Raw genomic sequence first — 1,506 nt, forward strand, 5'->3', positions numbered from 1 at the left:
AAAAAAAATTAGTACTGCAATTTATTAATTTTCCAAATGAACAACAAATACAATTTATTAATTTTTCAAATATAATGAACTAGGAATACAACAATTTATTAATATCACAGATATAATAAACTAGAAATATAATTTACTAAATTTCGAATTATAATGAACTAGGAAAACAATTTATTAATTATCCAAATGAAATAATAAATATGGTAGGTCATCTTTATCTATATATTTTGTATTGTCAATGAATTTGATTTCAATACAAAATAGGAATAAAACTCATTAAATTCCCAATTAAAGATATGGCAGGTCATCACTATATTTACTTCATTTTCCAGTCAAACATATTATATCTTATATTTTTCTACTTGTGTTCCTCTTAAAAACTCAAGAAAATTCCAACATTGTTTTTGCTTATTCGATCAGTATTAGTGATATTGAAATATTAACAACTCTAATTCTCATTCTTCTATTGTTGATATTTTTAACATGACTGATCGTTATTCATTAGATATAAATAGTTTCTTAAGAACCGGTATAGCAGTAATCTTCTAAACAAATCCTCAAAAAATTGGAGATATCCTACAACAACTGATCGGGATAATCAAGTTGCTTACGTGGAGGAGACTGCGGAGGATGTTACATTGAGGTATCTTAACACAATAACTCATCGTATTGATGCTGCAATAGACGGAGTATATAATCCAATAAAAACTAAAGAGATTTGTGTCATATGTCATGACAAATTTGAGCATGAAGAGAACATTGGGAAAGTTGGGTGCAGGCATGAATATCATGCTAGATGCGTCAAACAATGGCTGGTGATTAAAAAAAAACATTGCCCCATATGGAGAGCTTCAATTTTTCCGTTCAAATCAACAAAAAAAACTATACAAATGTGTAGACTCTAGAGATTTTTTTTATTTTGCTATTGTGCTAGTCTAAAGTTGTTTTCCGCTATGTTTACAAGAAAAATAGTTCTGTACGTAAATTATATTTAAAACTCATATCATCAAACTTATTAATTAAGACAAATAATTTTTAAAAGACTTGTGAGTGCTGACTGACCTTATATTACAAAAAAATATTTTATCAATCATTGATTAGGTACTAATTTCGATCGTTGTTTTCCTAGTATAAGTATAATTGTTTTTCCTTTCTTAAACTCCCTCTTCAAACTGTCCAGGTGCCTAGGAGATAACTCACCATCTCTACTAACTTTCTGAATAAATTCTTCAATTTCTCGTCCTCATCAAGATACTGCCTTTGATTCTTCGCTAACTCCCTTAAGGTTGTAGTTAGATGTACAAGAATTATTTGAATGCATAAAGGAGTATGTACTTGTTCTTCATCGTCTTCTAGTGTTCACATTTTTTTGCCCTTCATCGCCTCCAACCTTTTGACTTTCTATATAAAAAGTGCTCCCCCTGCTGATTTCTTTTCCCCCTCTCCCTCTAGGTCCTTACCCTCATGTTTTTATTTGGTCATCTTAAAGAAAGTTTGTTCCACCCT

The sequence above is a fragment of the Solanum pennellii genome, chromosome 12, assembly GCF_001406875.1.
Source record: "Solanum pennellii chromosome 12, SPENNV200".
Classification (NCBI taxonomy): domain Eukaryota; kingdom Viridiplantae; phylum Streptophyta; class Magnoliopsida; order Solanales; family Solanaceae; genus Solanum; species Solanum pennellii.